At 45.2% G+C, this 21,514-nt stretch overlaps 1 protein-coding gene across 4 annotated transcripts in view; it reads left to right on the top strand.

The window, feature by feature from the left end:
* The window catches only part of LOC110524941 (protein Shroom3), a 147,179-nt gene that overhangs the window by 51,725 nt on the left and 73,940 nt on the right, over positions 1-21,514 (top strand). Inside the window, exon 1 of one of the 4 annotated variants that reach the window (XM_090233639.1) lies at positions 14,096-14,206. The exons of the other annotated variants lie outside the window; for them this stretch is intronic. The gene's annotated coding sequence lies outside the window, so the exon portion shown is untranslated. Of the gene's footprint in view, positions 1-14,095; positions 14,207-21,514 lie in introns of those variants that run through there. 4 annotated transcript variants of the gene reach the window in all.

Here is a 21,514-nt window from a genome sequence, read left to right as displayed (position 1 = left end):
TCTGTTACCAAACACGACATGCTGTTTGTGCCGTCATTCTGTTACCAAACACGACATGCTGTTTGTGCTGTTTGTGCCGTCATTCTGTTACCAAACACGACATGCTGTTTGTGCTGTTTGTGCCGTCATTCTGTTACCAAACACGACATGCTGTTTGTGCTGTTTGTGCCGTCATTCTGTTACCAAACACGACGTGCTGTTTGTGCTGTTTGTGCCGTCATTCTGTCACCAAACATGACATGCTGTTTGTGCCGTCATTCTGTTACCAAACACGACATGCTGTTTGTGCTGTTTGTGCCGTCATTCTGTTACCAAACACGACATGCTGTTTGTGCTGTTTGTGCCGTCATTCTGTTACCAAACACGACATGCTGTTTGTGCTGTTTGTGCCGTCATTCTGTTACCAAACACGACATGCTGTTTGTGCTGTTTGTGCCGTCATTCTGTTACCAAACACGGCATGCTGTTTGTGCCGTCATTCTGTTACCAAACACGACATGCTGTTTGTGCTGTTTGTGCCGTCATTCTGTTACCAAACACGACATGCTGTTTGTGCTGTTTGTGCCGTCATTCTGTTACCAAACACGACATGCTGTTTGTGCTGTTTGCGCCGTCATTCTGTTACCAAACACGACATGCTGTTTGTGCCGTCATTCTGTTACCAAACACGACATGCTGTTTGTGCTGTTTGTGCCGTCATTCTGTTACCAAACACGGCATGCTGTTTGTGCTGTTTGTGCCGTCATTCTGTTACCAAACACGACATGCTGTTTGTGCTGTTTGTGCCGTCATTCTGTTACCAAACACGACGTGCTGTTTGTGCTGTTTGTGCCGTCATTCTGTTACCAAATACGACATGCTGTTTGTGCCGTCATTCTGTTACCAAACACGACATGCTGTTTGTGCTGTTTGTGCCGTCATTCTGTTACCAAACACGGCATGCTGTTTGTGCTGTTTGTGCCGTTATTCTGTTACCAAACACGGCATGCTGTTTGTGCCGTCATTCTGTTACCAAACATGGCATGCTGTTTGTGTTGTTTGTGCCGTCATTCTGTTACCAAACACGACATGCTGTTTGTGCTGTTTGTGCCGTCATTCTGTTACCAAACACGGCATGCTGTTTGTGCCGTCATTCTGTTACCAAACACGACATGCTGTTTGTGCCGTCATTCTGTTACCAAACACGACATGCTGTTTGTGCCGTCATTCTGTTACCAAACACGACATGCTGTTTGTGCCGTCATTCTGTTACCAAACACGGCATGCTGTTTGTGCCGTCATTCTGTTACCAAACACGACATGCTGTTTGTGCTGTTTGTGCCGTCATTCTGTTACCAAACACGACATGCTGTTTGTGCTGTTTGTGCCGTCATTCTGTTACCAAACACGACATGCTGTTTGTGCTGTTTGTGCCGTCATTCTGTTACCAAACACGACATGCTGTTTGTGCTGTTTGTGCCGTCATTCTGTTACCAAACACGGCATGCTGTTTGTGCCGTCATTCTGTTACCAAACACGACATGCTGTTTGTGCTGTTTGTGCCGTCATTCTGTTACCAAACACGACATGCTGTTTGTGCTGTTTGTGCCGTCATTCTGTTACCAAACACGACATGCTGTTTGTGCTGTTTGCGCCGTCATTCTGTTACCAAACACGACATGCTGTTTGTGCCGTCATTCTGTTACCAAACACGACATGCTGTTTGTGCTGTTTGTGCCGTCATTCTGTTACCAAACACGGCATGCTGTTTGTGCTGTTTGTGCCGTCATTCTGTTACCAAACACGACATGCTGTTTGTGCTGTTTGTGCCGTCATTCTGTTACCAAACACGACGTGCTGTTTGTGCTGTTTGTGCCGTCATTCTGTTACCAAATACGACATGCTGTTTGTGCCGTCATTCTGTTACCAAACACGACATGCTGTTTGTGCTGTTTGTGCCGTCATTCTGTTACCAAACACGGCATGCTGTTTGTGCTGTTTGTGCCGTTATTCTGTTACCAAACACGGCATGCTGTTTGTGCCGTCATTCTGTTACCAAACATGGCATGCTGTTTGTGTTGTTTGTGCCGTCATTCTGTTACCAAACACGACATGCTGTTTGTGCTGTTTGTGCCGTCATTCTGTTACCAAACACGGCATGCTGTTTGTGCCGTCATTCTGTTACCAAACACGACATGCTGTTTGTGCCGTCATTCTGTTACCAAACACGACATGCTGTTTGTGCCGTCATTCTGTTACCAAACACGACATGCTGTTTGTGCCGTCATTCTGTTACCAAACACGGCATGCTGTTTGTGCCGTCATTCTGTTACCAAACACGACATGCTGTTTGTGCTGTTTGTGCCGTCATTCTGTTACCAAACACGACATGCTGTTTGTGCTGTTTGTGCCGTCATTCTGTTACCAAACACGGCATGCTGTTTGTGCCGTCATTCTGTTACCAAACACGACATGCTGTTTGTGCTGTTTGTGCCGTCATTCTGTTACCAAACACGACATGCTGTTTGTGCTGTTTGTGCCGTCATTCTGTTACCAAACACGACGTGCTGTTTTTGCTGTTTGTGCCGTCATTCTGTTACCAAACACGACATGCTGTTTGTGCCGTCATTCTGTTACCAAACACGACATGCTGTTTGTGCCGTCATTCTGTTACCAAACACGACATGCTGTTTGTGCTGTTTGTGCCGTCATTCTGTTACCAAACACGACATGCTGTTTGCGCCGTCATTCTGTTACCAAACACGACATGCTGTTTGTGCTGTTTGTGTCGTCATTCTGTTACCAAACACGACATGCTGTTTGTGCCGTCATTCTGTTACCAAACACGACATGCTGTTTGTGCTGTTTGTGCTGTTTGTGCCGTCATTCTGTTACCAAACACGACATGCTGTTTGTGCTGTTTGTGTCGTCATTCTGTTACCAAACACGACATGCTGTTTGTGCCGTCATTCTGTTACCAAACACGACATGCTGTTTGTGCTGTTTGTGCCGTCATTCTGTTACCAAACACGACATGCTGTTTGTGCTGTTTGTGCCGTCATTCTGTTACCAAACACGACATGCTGTTTGTGCCGTCATTCTGTTACCAAACACGACATGCTGTTTGTGCTGTTTGTGCCGTCATTCTGTTACCAAACACGACGTGATGTTTGTGCTGTATGTGCCGTCATTCTGTCACCAAACACGACATGCTGTTTGTGCCGTCATTCTGTTACCAAACACGACATGCTGTTTGTGCTGTTTGTGCCGTCATTCTGTTACCAAACACGACATGCTGTTTGTGCTGTTTGTGCCGTCATTCTGTTACCAAACACGACATGCTGTTTGTGCTGTTTGTGCCGTCATTCTGTTACCAAACACGACATGCTGTTTGTGCTGTTTGTGCCGTCATTCTGTTACCAAACACGGCATGCTGTTTGTGCCGTCATTCTGTTACCAAACACGACATGCTGTTTGTGCTGTTTGTGCCGTCATTCTGTTACCAAACACGACATGCTGTTTGTGCTGTTTGTGCCGTCATTCTGTTACCAAACACGACATGCTGTTTGTGCTGTTTGCGCCGTCATTCTGTTACCAAACACGACATGCTGTTTGTGCCGTCATTCTGTTACCAAACACGACATGCTGTTTGTGCTGTTTGTGCCGTCATTCTGTTACCAAACACGGCATGCTGTTTGTGCTGTTTGTGCCGTCATTCTGTTACCAAACACGACATGCTGTTTGTGCTGTTTGTGCCGTCATTCTGTTACCAAACACGACGTGCTGTTTGTGCTGTTTGTGCCGTCATTCTGTTACCAAATACGACATGCTGTTTGTGCCGTCATTCTGTTACCAAACACGACATGCTGTTTGTGCTGTTTGTGCCGTCATTCTGTTACCAAACACGGCATGCTGTTTGTGCTGTTTGTGCCGTTATTCTGTTACCAAACACGGCATGCTGTTTGTGCCGTCATTCTGTTACCAAACATGGCATGCTGTTTGTGTTGTTTGTGCCGTCATTCTGTTACCAAACACGACATGCTGTTTGTGCTGTTTGTGCCGTCATTCTGTTACCAAACACGGCATGCTGTTTGTGCCGTCATTCTGTTACCAAACACGACATGCTGTTTGTGCCGTCATTCTGTTACCAAACACGACATGCTGTTTGTGCCGTCATTCTGTTACCAAACACGACATGCTGTTTGTGCCGTCATTCTGTTACCAAACACGGCATGCTGTTTGTGCCGTCATTCTGTTACCAAACACGACATGCTGTTTGTGCCGTCATTCTGTTACCAAACACGACATGCTGTTTGTGCCGTCATTTTGTTACCAAACACAACATGCTGTTTGTGCCGTCATTCTGTTACCAAACATGGCATGCTGTTTGTGCCGTCATTCTGTTACCAAACACGGCATGCTGTTTGTGCCGTCATTCTGTTACCAAACACGACATGCTGTTTGTGCCGTCATTCTGTTACCAAACACGACATGCTGTTTGTGCCGTCATTCTGTTACCAAATACGACATGCTGTTTGTGCCGTCATTCTGTTACCAAACACGACATGCTGTTTGTGCCGTCATTCTGTTACCAAACACGGCATGCTGTTTGTGCCGTCATTCTGTTACCAAACACGACATGCTGTTTGTGCCGTCATTCTGTTACCAAACAAGACATGCTGTTTGTGCCGTCATTCTGTTACCAAACACGGCGTGCTGTTTGTGCCGTCCTTCTGTTACCAAACACGACATGCTGTTTGTGGCGTCATTCTGTTACCAAACACGACGTGCTGTTTGTGCCGTCATTCTGTTACCAAACACGACATACTGTTTGTGCCGTCATTCTGTTACCAAACACGACGTGCTGTTTGTGCCGTCATTCTGTTACCAAACACGACGTGCTGTTTGTGCCGTCATTCTGTTACCAAACACGGCATGCTGTTTGTGCTGTTTGTGCCGTCATTCTGTTACCAAACACGGCATGCTGTTTGTGCCGTCATTCTGTTACCAAACACGACATGCTGTTTGTGCTGTTTGTGCCGTCATTCTGTTACCAAACACGGCATGCTGTTTGTGCCGTCATTCTGTTACCAAACACAACGTGCTGTTTGTGCCGTCATTCTGTTACCAAACACGACGTGCTGTTTGTGCCGTCATTCTGTTACCAAACACGACGTGCTGTTTGTGCCGTCATTCTGTTACCAAACACGACGTGCTGTTTGTGCCGTCATTCTGTTACCAAACACGACATGCTGTTTGTGCTGTTTGTGCTGTTTGTGCCGTCATTCTGTTACCAAACACGACATGCTGTTTGTGCTGTTTGTGCCGTCATTCTGTTACCAAACACAACATGCTGTTTGTGCCGTCATTCTGTTACCAAACACGACATGCTGTTTGTGCTGTTTGTGCTGTTTGTGCCGTCATTCTGTTACCAAACACGACGTGCTGTTTGTGCTGTTTGTGCCGTCATTCTGTTACCAAACACGACATGCTGTTTGTGCCGTCATTCTGTTACCAAACACGACATGCTGTTTGTGCTGTTTGTGCCGTCATTCTGTTACCAAACACGACATGCTGTTTGTGCCGTCATTCTGTTACCAAACACGACATGCTGTTTGTGCCGTCATTCTGTTACCAAACACGACATGCTGTTTGTGCTGTTTGTGCCGTCATTCTGTTACCAAACACGACGTGCTGTTTGTGCCGTCATTCTGTTACCAAACACGACGTGCTGTTTGTGCCGTCATTCTGTTACCAAACACGACATGCTGTTTGTGCCGTCATTCTGTTACCAAACACGACATGCTGTTTGTGCTGTTTGTGCCGTCATTCTGTTACCAAACACGACTTGCTGTTTGTGCCGTCATTCTGTTACCAAACACGACATGCTGTTTGTGCTGTTTGTGCCGTCATTCTGTTACCAAACACGACGTGCTGTTTGTGCCGTCATTCTGTTACCAAACACGACGTGCTGTTTGTGCCGTCATTCTGTTACCAAACACGACATGCTGTTTGTGCCGTCATTCTGTTACCAAACACGACATGCTGTTTGTGCCGTCATTCTGTTACCAAACACGACGTGCTGTTTGTGCCGTCATTCTGTTACCAAACACGACATGCTGTTTGTGCTGTTTGTGCCGTCATTCTGTTACCAAACACGACATGCTGTTTGTGCCGTCATTCTGTTACCAAACACGACATGCTGTTTGTGCTGTTTGTGCCGTCATTCTGTTACCAAACACGACGTGCTGTTTGTGCTGTTTGTGCTGTCATTCTGTTACCAAACACGACATGCTGTTTGTGCTGTTTGTGCCGTCATTCTGTTACCAAACATGGCGTGCTGTTTGTGCCGTCATTCTGTTACCAAACACGACATGCTGTTTGTGCTGTTTGTGCCGTCATTCTGTTACCAAACACGACATGCTGTTTGTGCTGTTTGTGCCGTCATTCTGTTACCAAACACGGCTTCTGCGCTGTTCTTCAAGTTACATTTCCAGTAGAAATGGTTTAAAGTAATGCATATGTGTAGAATTGTATGTTTTGTTTAACTTTGTAATCATTGTTTTTTTGTTCGACATACATTTGAAAGTGAAAAAAAATAATCTGAGTCTCAGCATTACTCTTGTTACCGTGGAATTGCCCATAACCATCCACATCCACCCACATTGTCGCAATTACTTTTCCCAAAAGTTTGGAGCCTCTTAGAGTCTCCTGGCTGATGTTGGTTGGCTGATGCCCCCCTGAGAACCTTCAGGAATGCCAACCAGGGTCCGGGGGGGGGGGGCTCATCCTAGATGGAAACTCCTACTCCGAGACGCTTTCTACAGGACCCTGGCTGGCATTCCTGGATATGTGGGGGCTGGGCTCTGGGACTCGGGCCAAGGCAGCTGTGGTGTGATTCAGCTTAGAGCTGTTCATTTACCTCTAGTCCTGAGTAAGCCTGTGTTAAGAACAGGAGGTGTAGGCTAATCACTGCTGAGTGCAGTAGGAGGGTCAGCCAGTAGCTAGCTGCACCGACGGACCGTAACACCAGCCCCATAATGACCCCTCTTTGTGGGCCCAGCTGAGTATTGCTATCAGAATGTCAATGCTAAGGAGGGCGAGAGGAGAGGGGAGAGGGGAGAGGGGAGAATGGAGAATGGAGAGGGGAGAATGGAGAGAGGAGAGGGGAGAATGGAGAGGGGAGAGGGGAGAGGGGGGAATGGAGAGGGGAGAGGGGGGAATGGAGAGGGGGGAGGGGGGGGAGAATGGAGAGGGGAGACGAGAGAGAGGTGAGGGGAGAAAGGAGAGGGAGAGGAGGGAGAAGAGAAGGAGAGGGGAGAAAGGAGAGGGAGAGGGTAGAGGAGATGGGAGGGGAGAGGGGGAGAAAGAAGAGGGAGAGGAGAGGGGGGAGAAAGAATAGGGAGAGGAGAGGGGAGAGGGGGGAGAAAGAAGAGGGAGAGGGTAGAGGAGAGGGGAGAGGGAGAGAGAGAGAGACAGAGAGAAGGGTAAAACAGGCTTCGTCATGTAGCCAATGTTTTTGCATTATGGTTTACCCAGCAGGTGTCATCACTACTATCCTTTAAGCAATATCCTTTTTGCTTTTGAACGACCTGACATTTTGTAAGGGTATCAGTTATTTTTGGATTTGTGAGAAGTGTCATGTGGAATGTGCATCATTAGTTTTTTGTCTCTGATAAGTTGTTGTCTCTCTGTCGTCATACTGTATCTCACTGACTGTTGTTTTACATTCCATCAGCTGAAGGAATCTCACACTCACAGTCTCTGTCTCTCTCTGTCTCACTCTCTCACTCTCTCTGTCTCTTTCTCACTTTCTCTCTCTGTCTCTCTCTCACTTTCTCTCTCTGTCTCTCTCTCACTTTCTCTCTCTGTCTCTCTCTCACTTTCTCTCTCTCTCTGTCTCTCTCTCACTTTCTCTCTCTCTCTCTCTCTCTCTCTCTGTCTCTCTCTCACTTTCTCTCTCTCTCTCTCTCTCTGTCTCTCTCTCTCTCTCTCTCTCTCTCTCTCACTCTCTATCTCTATCTCTCTATCTCTCTCACTCTCTCACACTCTCTCTATCACTCTCACTCTCACTCTCTCACTCTCTATCTCTATCTCTCTATCTCTCTCACACTCTCTCTCTCTCTCTCTCTCTCACACACTCTCTCACTCTCTCACTCTCACACTCTCTCACTCTCTCACTCTCTCTCTCACTCTCTCTCTCACTCTCTCACTCTCTCTCTCTCCCTCTCTCAGTGCATGAGGGTTTCTCCCCAGGAGTATGTGTGTTTTGGATTTTGAGAATGTGAGCGTTCAAAGGTTTCATCCAATACTTTGTATACTTCAGTCCAGAAGTAATTGAGGACTGGGCCAGACGATAGTATGTGCGTGTGATTAGCCCTGCTCTCCCCACAGTTATGCCAGCAACTTGGTGTGATGTCACAGTTACCCAGCTACATGGTGTGATGTCACAGTACCCAGCTACTTGGTGTGATGTCACAGTTCTATTTGATTGTATTATAGGAGTAATGAAAAATCTTGACTGTTTGCTGATTTAATCCCCCAAATCCTTTCTGGCTCTCAGCCTGCTGAGGAGGAACCCGCATGGGTTCAAGTACTATTTGAAATCTTTCAAATACTTTGAGTGTCTCCTTTCGCCTGACTTAAGCGCCATTGTGCCAGCCGCCAGGTGGACAATGTGTTTTATTTTCTTTTGGTACCATTGCAACAGGCAAGTTCAATCAAGATAAAAGTGCATTTGAAAAAATTATTTCAAATATTATTTGAACCCAGGTCTGGGAGAAACATTTCAGTGCAACGACTTTTCTCTTTGATTTCTGTTTTTACATTTCAGTTACATTTCAGTGACATTCCAGTTACATTTCAGTGACATTCCAGTTACATTTCAGTGACATTCCAGTTACATTTCAGTGACATTCCAGTTACATTCCAGTTACATTTCAGTGACATTCCAGTTCCAGTTACATTCCAGTTACATTCCAGTTACATTTCAGTTACATTCCAGTTACAAGTTAAACTGGTTTTGTGTTTGATGTGTGTCTTACACAGAATTGATCACTTTTAGTTGAGTCACATATGCTATTCTCAGCAACGTTCCGTAACTATGCGACCAGATCGTGTGTGCTATTCATCCTCACTTTGTTTGGCCTCTATTCCTTTTGTAATTCGTTATGAGAAGTCATTGAATGTGTCAACGAACTGGGCGTGTGGAGATTTGTTTTAAATGTCAGTAACAGGTACACACCCGGCATCATTTGTTTGCCTGCCACGTTTAGCCAATGCTACATGTACTCTATAAGCATCAATCTACATACTATTTCTATGGCTATTTCTATGGCTATTTCTATGGCTATTTCCATGTTAAAGGACCCATGAGTACCAACATGCAAAGTTGATAGGAGCATGTCAACGTGTGTGTCAAATGAAAAAGCTAAGAGTCTTAATTTTTTGGGGCAAAATTAAGTCATATTTAAAAAAACGTTAAACCCTTTTCCATCCTAAAAATAAATAAAATAGGAATAAGCAAAGGGCTTTGATTTCAAACAGATGGAAACGGGGTCTTAGACAACATCTACCAGAAATCTAATTGTATTGGTCACATACACATATTTAGTAGATGTTATTACGGGGTGTAGCAAAATGCTTGTGTTCCTAGCTCCAACAGTGCAGTAGAATCTAAAAATACACTACAGTACACACATCTAAATGTAAAATAATGGAATTAAGAAATATATAAATGTCAGGACGAGCAATGTCGGAGTGACATTGACTAAAATACAGTAGAATATAATACAGTATATCCATATGAGATGAGTAAAACAATAGAATATAATACAGTATATACATATGAAATGAGTAAAGCAGTATGTGAACATTATTAAAGGGACCAGTGTTCCATTACTAAAGTGACCAGTCTTCCATTATTAAAGTGACCAGTGTTCCATGATTAAAGTGACCAGTGTTCCATTACTAAAGTGACCAGTGTTCCATTATTATAGTGACCAGTGTTCCATTATTAAAGTGACCAGTGTTTCATTATTAAAGTGACCAGTGTTCCATTATTAAAGTGACCAGTGTTCCATGTTTAAAGGGACCAGTGTTCCATTATTAAAGTGACCAGTGTTCCATGTTTAAAGGGACCAGTGTTCCATGATTAATGTGGCCAGTGTTCCATTATTAAAGTGACCAGTGTTCCATGATTAAAGTGACCAGTGTTCCATTATTAAAGTGACCAGTGTTCCATGTTTAAAGGGACCAGTGTTCCATTATTAAAGTGACCAGTGTTCCATGTTTAAAGGGACCAGTGTTCCATTATTAAAGTGACTAGTGTTCCATTATTAAAGTGACCAGTGTTCCATTATTAAAGTGACCAGTGTTCCATGATTAAAGTGACCAGTGTTCCATTATTAAAGTGACCAGTGTTCCATGATTAAAGGGACCAGTGTTCCATTATTAAAGTGACCAGTGAGACCATGTCTATGTACATAGGGCAGCAGCCTCTAAGGTGCAGGGCTGAGTAACCGGGTGTTAGCCGGCTAATGACATTGATTAAGTTCAGGGCAGGCTACTGGGTGGAGGATACCTAGTGATGGCTGTTTAATAGCCTGATGGCCTTGAGATAGAAGCCGTTTTCATTCTCTTGGTCCCATCATTGATGCACCTATACTGACCTCGCCTTCTGCATGATAGTGGGGTGAACAGGCCGTGGCTCAGTTAAGGGCTTTACCTTAGATGCTGGTGAGGAAAGAAAGGGCTTTATCTTCGTTAGGTGCTGGTGAGAAGAGAAAGGGCTTTACTTCAGTTAGATGCTGGTGAGAAGAGAAAGGGCTTTACCTCTAGTTAGATGCTGGTGAGGAGAGAAGGGGCTTTACCTCAGTTAGATGCTGGTGAGGAGAGAAAGGGCTTTACCTCATTTAGATGCTGGTGAGGAAAGAACGGGTTTACCTCAGTTAGATGCTGGTGAGGAGAGAAAGGGCTTTTCATCAGTTAGATGCTGGTGAGGAGAGAAGGGGCTTTACCTCAGTTAGATGCTGGTGAGGAGAGAAGGGGCTTTACCTCCAGTTAAATGCTGGTGAGGAAAGAAAGGGCTTTACCTCAGTTAGATGCTGGTGAGGAGTGAAAGGGCTTTACTTCAGTTAGATGCTGGTAAGGTGAGAAAGGGCTTTTCATCAGTTAGATGCTGGTGAGGAGAGAAAGGGCTTAACCTCAGTTAGATGCTGGTGAGGAGAAAAGGGCTTTACCTCAGTTAGATGCTGATCAAAAGAAAAAGGGCTTTATCGCAGTTTTATGCTGGCGAGGAGAGAAGGGGCTTTTCATCAGTTAGATGCTGGTGAGGAGAGAAAGGGCTTTACCTCAGTTAGATGCTGGTGAGGAGAGAAAGGGCTTTACCTCAGTTAGATGCTGGTGAGGAGAGAAAGGGCTTTACCTCAGTTAGATGCTGGTGAGGAGAGAAGGGCTTTACCTCAGTTAGATGCTGATCAAAAGAAAAAGGGCTTTTCATCAGTTAGATGCTGGCGAGGAGAGAAGGGGCTTTTCATCAGTTAGATGCTGGTGAGGAGAGAAAGGGCTTTACCTCAGTTAGATGCTGGTGAGGAGAGAAAGGGCTTTACCTCAGTTAGATGCTGGTGAGGAGAGAAAGGGCTTTACCTCAGTTAGATGCTGGTGAGGAGAGAAGGGCTTTACCTCAGTTAGATGCTGATCAAGAAAAAAAGGGCTTTATCGCAGTTTTATGCTGGTGAGGAGAGAAGGGGCTTTACCTCAGTTAGATGCTGATCAAGAAAAAAAGGGCTTTATCGCAGTTTTATGCTGGTGAGGAGAGAAGGGGCTTTACCTCAGTTTTATGCTGGTGAGGAGAGAAGGGGCTTTACCTCAGTTTTATGCTGGTGAGGAGAGAAGGGGCTTTACCTCAGTTTTATGCTGGTGAGGAGAGAAGGGGCTTTACCAAAGACAGTACAGTATAAGGTTCAGTTACTCTGTGGCTTTACCTCAGAATGTGTCGGAAATATGAGTGCTGCTAGTGCTAACGAGAACGTTGATTTGGTGCCAAAGAAAAGCGCATCTTTAGTGATATTGCAGTATTTCGGCACATCTTCAGTGGTATGGCAGTATATTAAGTGGTATGGCAGTATATTAAGTGGTATGGCAGTATATTCAGTGGTATGGCAGTATATTCAGTGGTATGGCAGTATATTCAGTGGTATGGCAGTATTTCAGCACATATTCAGTGGTATGGCAGTATATTCAGTGGTATGGCAGTATTTCAGCACATCTTCAGTGGTATGGCAGTATATTCAGTGGTATGGCAGTATTTCAGCACATCTTCAGTGGTATGGCAGTATATTCAGTGGTATGGCAGTATTTCAGCACATCTTCAGTGGTATGGCAGTATATTCAGTGGTATGGCAGTATTTCAGCACATCTTCAGTGGTATGGCAGTATTTCAGCACATCTTCAGTGGTATGGCAGTATATTCAGTGGTATGGCAGTATATTCAGTGGTATGGCAGTATATTCAGTGGTATGGTAATATTTCAGCACATCTTCGGTGGTATGGCAGTATATTCAGTGGTATGGCAGTATATTCAGTGGTATGGCAGTATATTCAGTGGCATGGCAGTATTTCAGCGCATCTTCGGTGGTATGGCAGTATATTCAGTGGTATGGCAGTATATTCAGTGGTATGGCAGTATATTCAGTGGTATGGCAATATTTCAGCACATCTTCGGTGGTATGGCAGTATATTCAGTGGTATGGCAGTATATTCAGTGGTACGGCAGTATATTCAGTGGCATGGCAGTATATTCAGTGGCATGGCAGTATATTCAGTGGCATGGCAGTATATTCAGTGGCATGGCAGTATTTCAGTGCATCTTCGGTGGTATGGCAGTATATTCAGTGGTATGGCAGTATTTCAACACATCTTCAGGGGTATGGCAGTATATTCAGTGGTATGGCAGTATATTCAGTGGCATGGCAGTATTTCAGCACATCTTCAGGGGTATGGCAGTATTTCAGCACATCTTCGGTGGTATGGCAGTATATTCAGTGGTATGGTAGTATTTCAGCACATCTTCAGGGGTATGGCAGTATTTCAGCACATCTTCGGTGGTATGGCAGTATATTCAGTGGTATGGCAGTATATTCAGTGGCATGGCAGTATTTCAGCACATCTTCAGGGGTATGGCAGTATTTCAGCACATCTTCGGTGGTATGGCAGTATATTCAGTGGTATGGCAGTATATTCAGTGGTATGGCAGTATTTCAGCACATCTTCAGGGGTATGGCAGTATTTCAGCACATCTTCAGGGGTATGGCAGTATATTCAGTAGTATGGCAGTATATTCAGTGGTATGGCAGTATTTCAGCACATCTTCAGGGGTATGGCAGTATTTCAGCACATCTTCAGGGGTATGGCAGTATATTCAGTGGTATGGCAGTATATTCAGTGGTATGGCAGTATTTCAGCACATCTTCAGGGGTATGGCAGTATTTCAGCACATCTTCAGGGGTATGGCAGTATATTCAGTGGTATGGCAGTATATTCAGTGGTATGGCAGTATTTCAGCACATCTTCAGGGGTATGGCAGTATTTCAGCACATCTTCGGTGGTATGGCAGTATATTCAGTGGTATGGCAGTATTTCAGCACATCTTCAGGGGTATGGCAGTATTTCAGCTACAGGCAAACAGATATCAACCAAATGCAAGTGTTGTGAAAAAGGTGCCTCAGAGTTGTGGTAACAACAAGAGGCAACACAACACATTTATTCAATCAATCGAAGAATGAACACCCCCTACTTTACGGACGCTTGGGTTCAACCAGCCACCTACGTTAAACAGGCGTTGATTGCCAATGTGTTTTCAAGTGTAACGCCATACAAAAATAAAAACCCCACAGACGTTATCACCTATCACGTAGGCAGTCATTGTAAATAAAAATGTGTTCTTAAACTGACTTGCCACGTTAAATACACGTTCAATAAAATAAATAAATAAAATAAAATTAATTAACATAGCCATAGACATGGTTCCTATTTACACAGTCAGCAAAGACGGCTTCAAGATGATAAACCAGCTGGACAGGAGATGCAAGATTCCATCTCGCACATATTTCTCCCAAGATGCCATTCCAACACTATAACACAATAAGCGTGAGGATGAAACATGGCGCGTTGAATGACTGGACCAGACTTTCAATGTTTTTGGACACGGACTTGCACCTTAAAATCAGTAGGTTACATGTTTGTTTTTTTAAGGCACTTTGACTTATCATTTCAATTCTAATAACGATTCTAATAACGATTGAGCCTACTTACTGAAGCATAATTACACAACCATCAGCTTCCTATGCCAGCTGTAGCCTATGGCTGTAGCCTATGGCTGTAGCCGTAGCCTATGGCTGCCTGAATACATCATTCACTTAGGTTATTTAAGAACTCATAATGGTAAAATAGGAAATAGTAACTCATAATGTGATTAATTAATGAATTAATAGGTATATTCATAATTAATATAGCACGCTATATTTGTATGATTATGTTAAAATGGCATGTTTGTTAATATTAAAATGTATCATTAGGTAGGTGTAATTCTCATATCTATTATCATAACAATGTTGGACAATATTAGTTTAATTTTGTTTAGTATTCAGTTACAAGTGATGTTCTCTACCCTGACAGTATATATTCATTCATATGATCTTATTTTACAAGTGATGTTCTCTACCCTGACGCTTGTTTTAACCAAGTCTGATGGAATTACCACGTTTACAGCCAAGTGTCACAACTCATACTCCCCCCCCCCCCCCCCCCCCCAAAAAAAATACAATTTGATATTTTGTCCAAATTGCGCAGCCCAACCCCATAAGGGCGATCACCCCCACCAATCTGATGGGGGAGGGGGTGACGTGACCTACCATAGGGACATCACCCCCACCAGTCTGATGGGGGGGGGGGGGGGGTGACGTGACCTACCATAGGGGCGCGTGGTTGCTCTGTTGTTATGGATACCACCCAGGTTGTCCTGTCGGCGGGGCGGGTTGGCATGTGAGGAATGTGAAGGGAACACTTGAACAGAAGGTTCGAGAGGCGCATCTCTCCCCCCCTCTCCCCTCCCCCATCCCCCTCAACTCCTGATGTCTGGTTTTAATTAGACTTGTTAAATATGTAAATATGATGAGAGACAGTCACAGGGAGATTGAGCACACATAACTCTTCTTCAGAGAACATTGACTTTTCTTTTCAAGGAACAAAATACTCTAGAATGTCACATAACAGGAACATCTGTAAATGTTTAATTTGTTTCCCCATTAATTGTCTGTATTCCCTGAACTGGTCTAGTTTATATAGCAGCCATCCACCTGAGGAGAGGTGAGGAGGCAGGGTAGTGATGATGAGGGAGAGGTGTGAATAGTGATGACGAGGGAGAGGTGTGAATAGTGATGATGAGGGAGAGGTGTGAACAATGAATAGTGATGATGAGGGAGAGGTGTGAATAGTGATGATGAGGGAGATGTGTGAACAGTGAATAGTGATGATGAGGGAGAGGTGTGAACAGTGAACAGTGATGACGAGGGAGAGGTGTGAACAGTGAATAGTGATGATGAGGGAGAGGTGTGAACAGTGAACAGTGATGACGAGGGAGAGGTGTGAATAGTGATGATGAGGGAGAGGTGTGAACAGTGATGATGAGGGAGAGGTGTGAACAGTGATGACGAGGGAGAGGTGTGAACAGTGAATAGTGATGATGAGGGAGAGGTGTGAACAGTGAACAGTGATGACGAGGGAGAGGTGTGAACAGTGAACAGTGATGACGAGGGAGAGGTGTGAACAGTGAACAGTGATGATGAGGGAGAGGTGTGAACAGTGAACAGTGATGACGAGGGAGAGGTGTGAACAGTGAATAGTGATGATGAGGGAGAGGTGTGAATAGTGATGATGAGGGAGAGGTGTGAACAGTGATGATGAGGGAGAGGTGTGAACAGTGATGACGAGGGAGAGGTGTGAACAGTGAATAGTGATGATGAGGGAGAGGTGTGAACAGTGAACAGTGATGACGAGGGAGAGGTGTGAACAGTGAATAGTGATGATGAGGGAGAGGTGTGAACAGTGAATAGTGATGACGAGGGAGAGGTGTGAATAGTGATGACGAGGGAGAGGTGTGAACAGTGAATAGTGATGACGAGGGAGAGGTGTGAAAAGTGATGACGAGGGAGAGGTGTGAACAGTGAATAGTGATGACGAGGGAGAGGTGTGAAAAGTGATGACGAGGGAGAGGTGTGAACAGTGAATAGTGATGATGGGGGAGAGGTGTGAACAGTGAATAGTGATGATGGGGGAGAGGTGTGAACAGTGATGACGAGGGAGAGGTGTGAACAGTGATGACGAGGGAGAGGTGTGAACAGTGAATAGTGATGATGAGGGAGAGGTGTGAACAGTGAATAGTGATGACGAGGGAAAGGTGTGAACAGTGATGATGAGGGAGAGGTGTGAACAGTGATGACGAGGGAGAGGTGTGAACAGTGATGACGAGGGAGAGGTGTGAACAGTGATGACGAGGGAGAGGTGTGAACAGTGAATAGTGATGACGAGGGAGAGGTGTGAATAGTGATGATAAGGGAGAGGTGTGAATAGTGATGATGAGGGAGAGGTGTGAACAGTGAATAGTGATGACGAGGGAGAGGTGTGAACAGTGATGATGAGGGAGAGGTGTGAACAGTGATGACGAGGGAGAGGTGTGAACAGTGATGACGAGGGAGAGGTGTGAACAGTGAATAGTGATGATGAGGAAGAGGTGTGAATAGTGATGATGAGGGAGAGGTGTGAATAGTGATGACGAGGGAGAGGTGTGAATAGTGATGATGAGGGAGAGGTGTGAATAGTGATGATGAGGGAGAGGTGTGAACAGTGAATAGTGATGATGAGGGAGAGGTGTGAATAGTGATGGCGAGGGAGAAGTGTGAACAGTGATGACGAGGGAGAGGTGTGAACAGTGAATAGTGATGATGAGGGAGAGGTGTGAATAGTGATGATGAGGGAGAGGTGTGAACAGTGAATAGTGATGATGAGGGAGAGGTGTGAATAGTGATGATGAGGGAGAGGTGTGAACAGTGAATAGTGATGATGAGGGAGAGGTGTGAATAGTGATGACGAGGGAGAGTTGTGAATAGTGATGATGAGGGAGAGTTGTGAACAGTGAATAGTGATGATGAGGAAGAGGTGTGAATAGTGATGATGAGGGAGAGGTGTGAATAGTGATGATGAGGGAGAGGTGTGAATAGTGATGACGAGGGAGAGGTGTGAATAGTGATGATGAGGGAGAGGTGTGAATAGTGATGATGAGGGAGAGGTGTGAATAGTGATGACGAGGGAGAGGTGTGAACAGTGAATAGTGATGATGAGGAAGAGGTGTGAATAGTGATGATGAGGGAGAGGTGTGAATAGTGATGACGAGGGAGAGGTGTGAATAGTGATGATGAGGGAGAGGTGTGAACAGTGATGACGAGGGAGAGGTGTGAACAGTGATGACGAGGGAGAGGTGTGAACAGTGATGACGAGGGAGAGGTGTGAACAGTGATGACGGGGGAGAGGTGTGAACAGTGAATAGTGATGACGAGGGAGAGGTGTGAATAGTGATGACGAGGGAGAGGTGTGAACAGTGAATAGTGATGATATGGGAGAGGTGTGAACAGTGATGACGAGGGAGAGGTGTGAACAGTGAATAGTGATGACGAGGGAGTGGTGTGAACAGTGAATAGTGATGACGAGGGAGAGGTGTGAACAGTGATGACGAGCGAGAGGTGTGAACAGTGAATAGTGATGATGGGGGAGAGGTGTGAACAGTGATGACAAGGGAGAGGTGTGAACAGTGAATAGTGATGACGAGGGAGAGGTGTGAACAGTGAATAGTGATGACGAGGGAGAGGTGTGAACAGTGAATAGTGATGACGAGGGAGAGGTGTGAACAGTGAATAGTGATGACGAGGGAGAGGTGTGAACAGTGAATAGTGATGACGAGGGAGAGGTGTGAACAGTGAATAGTGATGATGAGGGAGAGGTGTGAATAGTGATGATGAGGGAGAGGTGTGAATAGTGATGATGAGGGAGAGGTGTGAACAGTGAATAGTGATGACGAGGGAGAGGTGTGAACAGTGATGACGAGGGAGAGGTGTGAACAGTGAATAGTGATGACGAGGGAGAGGTGTGAACAGTGAATAGTGATGATGAGGGAGAGGTGTGAATAGTGATGATGAGGGAGAGGTGTGAATAGTGATGATGAGGGAGAGGTGTGAACAGTGAATAGTGATGACGAGGGAGAGGTGTGAACAGTGATGACGAGGGAGAGGTGTGAACAGTGAATAGTGATGATGAGGGAGAGTTGTGAACAGTGAATAGTGATGATGAGGAAGAGGTGTGAATAGTGATGATGAGGGAGAGGTGTGAATAGTGATGATGAGGGAGAGGTGTGAATAGTGATGATGAGGGAGAGGTGTGAATAGTGATGATGAGGGAGAGGTGTGAACAGTGATGACGGGGGAGAGGTGTGAACAGTGAATAGTGATGATGAGGGAGAGGTGTGAATAGTGATGATGAGGGAGAGGTGTGAATAGTGATGATGAGGGAGAGGTGTGAACAGTGATGATGAGGGAGAGGTGTGAATAGTGATGACGAGGGAGAGGTGTGAACAGTGAATAGTGATGATGAGGGAGAGTTGTGAACAGTGAATAGTGATGATGAGGAAGATGTGTGAATAGTGATGATGAGGGAGAGGTGTGAACAGTGAATAGTGATGATGAGGAAGAGGTGTGAATAGTGATGATGAGGGAGAGGTGTGAATAGTGATGATGAGGGAGAGGTGTGAATAGTGATGATGAGGGAGAGGTGTGAATAGTGATGACGAGGGAGAGGTGTGAATAGTGATGACGAGGGAGAGGTGTGAACAGTGAATAGTGATGATGAGGGAGAGGTGTGAACAGTGATGGCGAGGGAGAGGTGTGAACAGCGAGTAGTGATGATGAGGGAGAGGTGTGAACAGTGATGACGAGGGAGAGGTGTGAACAGTGATGACGAGGGAGAGGTGTGAACAGTGATGACGAGGGAGAGGTGTGAACAGCGAGTAGTGATGGTGAGGGAGAGGTGTGAATAGTGATGATGAGGGAGAGGTGTGAATAGTGATGCCCATTCACTTTCAGTCTAAGGAATTTAGTTCAGTTGGGTTTACTGGCTTTTGTTTGTCTGTTTTCTGAACTAGAAAGTAGTCTATAGATGGATACCAAGCAACACAGTTTTTACACAGTGACTTTAAAAAATATATATATATATTTTTTTAACCTTTATTTAACTAGGCAAGTCAGTTAAGAACAAATTCTTATTTTCAATGATGGCCTAGGAACAGTGGGTTAACTGCCTTGTTCAGGGGCAGAACTACAGATTTGTACCTTGTCAGCTCGGGGGTTTTGAACTTGCAACCTTCCGGTTACTAGTCCACCGCTCTAACCACTATGCTACCCTGCCGCCTCTACACTCTAACCACAAGGCTACCCTGCCGCCTCTACACTCTAACCACTAGGCTACCCTGCCGCCTCTACACTCTAACCACTAGGCTACCTGCCGCCTCTACACTCTAACTACTAGGCTACCCTGCCGCCTCTACACTCTAACCACAAGGCTACCCTGCCGCCTCTACACTCTAACCACTAGGCTACCCTGCCGCCTCTACACTCTAACCACTAGGCTACCTGCCGCCTCTACACTCTAACTACTAGGCTACCCTGCCACCTCTACACTCTAAACACTAGGCTACCCTGCCGCCTCTACACTCTAACCACTAGGCTACGCTGCCGCCTCTACACTCTAACCACTAGGCTACCCTGCCACCTCTACACTCTAACCACTAGGCTACCCTGCCGCCTCTACACTCTAACCACTAGGCTACCCTGCCGCCTCTACACTCTAACCACTAGGCTACGCTGCCGCCTCTACACTCTAACCACTAGGCTACCCTGCCACCTCTACACTCTAACCACTAGGCTACCCTGCCGCCTCTACACTCTAACCACTAGGCTACCCTGCCGCCTCTACACTCTAACCACTAGGCTACCCTGTCGCCTCTACACTCTAACCACTAGGCTACCCTGCCGCCTCTACACTCTAACCACTAGGCTACCCTGCCGCCTCTACACTCTAACGACTAGGCTACCCTGCCGCCTCTACACTCTAACCACTAGGCTACCTTGCCGCCTCTACACTCTAACCACTAGGCTACCCTGCCGCCTCTACACTCTAACCACTAGGCTACCCTGCCGCCTCTACACTCTAATCACCTGTTAGCCTTCCCTATTTTTACTGTTGTCAATGTTTAAAAATAATAATAATTATTTCACCTACCAGGTAGGCTAGTTGAGAACTAGTTCTCATTTACAACTGCGACCTGGCCAAGATAAAGCAAAGCAGTGTGACACAGACAACAACACAGAGTTACACATGGAGTAAACAATAAACAAGCCAATAACACAATAGAAAAAATAAAGTCTATATACAGTGTGTGCAACAGGCATGAGGAGGTAAGGCAATAAATAGGCCATAGGAGTGAATAATTACAATTTAGCAGATTAACACTGGAGTGATAAATGATCAGATGAACATGTGCAGGTAGAGAAACTGGTGTGCAAAAGAGCAGAAAAGTAAATAAAATAAAAACAGTATTGGGATGATGTAGGTAAATTGGGTGGGCTATTTACAGATGGACTATATACAGCTACAGTGACCGGTTAGCTGCTCAGATAGCTGATGTTTAAAGTTGGTGAGGGAGATAAAAGTCTCCAACTTCAGCGATTTTTTGCAATTCGTTCCAGTCACTGGCAGCAGAGAACTGTAAGGAAAGGCGGCCAAATGAGGTGTTGGCTTTGTGGAGGATCAGTGAGATATACCTACTGGAACGTGTGCTACGGGTGGGTGTTGTTATCGTGACCAGTGAACTGAGATAAGGCGGAGCTTTACCTAGCATGGACTTGTAGATGACCTGGAGCCAGTGGGTCTGGCGACGAACATGTAGCGAGGGCCAGCCGACTAGAGCATACAGGTCGCAGTGGTGGGTGGTATAAGGTGCTTTAGTAACAAAACGGATGGCACTGTGATAAACTGCATCCAGTTTGCTGAGTAGAGTATTGGAAGCTATTTTGTAGATGACATCGCCGAAGTCGAGGATCGGTAGGACAGTCAGTTTTACTAGGGTAAGTTTAACTTACTAGGGTCATTTAGGTACTAGGGTAAGTTAGGGTAAGTTAGGGTAAGTTTGGCGGCGTGAGTGAAGGAGGCTTATATATTTAGAAGGTACTCTTAACTAGCTTGCTTACAATGTGGGATGAGTGTGTCGTTGCAGAAATAAATACTCCTGTGCTAAATAATAGTATAATAATATTATATATATTTATATAAATAAATCATAGATATCTATTTTTTTCTTTACAGAAGCAGTTTAATGCTTTTTTTTTGACCACCTGCCCCGCTGAAAGATCTCTGATTATGAGTCATGTCCAGA

This window comes from Oncorhynchus mykiss, chromosome 5 (assembly GCF_057628025.1).
Source record: "Oncorhynchus mykiss isolate SJ-2025 chromosome 5, ASM5762802v1, whole genome shotgun sequence".
NCBI lineage: Eukaryota > Metazoa > Chordata > Actinopteri > Salmoniformes > Salmonidae > Oncorhynchus > Oncorhynchus mykiss.
The sequence above is the reverse complement of the archived record's forward strand: the minus strand, read 5'-3'. Positions and strand labels throughout refer to the sequence as shown.